The following is a 355-nucleotide window of genomic DNA, read 5'->3' as shown; positions in this document are numbered from 1 at the left end:
GAGATACATGTACTACTATTTGTAATACCTTAAACAATAAATTTTTAAAAATAAAGTAGAAACTGCACTGTAGGTCCTATTCTGTGACCAAAATAACATTTGGCTGACAGCGCAGAGTATGTGCTGGGAAAATGTGTAATGTTACTGCTAGTGCTCAGTTCTTCCTGTTTCTTGTCTGAGGTTATTCCAGACCACAAATCAAGGGCTCATCAGCCAACCTTAACCCTATACACTTCCGGAACTAAGGAAAGGACTGGGAGTGGTGAAGTGCAGCAGTAACTTGCTGTACCTGTAGCACTCTTTCTAGGATCCTAATCATTTTGAAATGGTGCCCAGAGAACTGAAGAAGACTTAA

This window comes from Myotis brandtii, unplaced genomic scaffold (assembly GCF_000412655.1).
Source record: "Myotis brandtii unplaced genomic scaffold, ASM41265v1 scaffold213, whole genome shotgun sequence".
NCBI classification, from domain to species: domain Eukaryota; kingdom Metazoa; phylum Chordata; class Mammalia; order Chiroptera; family Vespertilionidae; genus Myotis; species Myotis brandtii.
Note: the sequence above shows the minus strand (reverse complement) of the source record.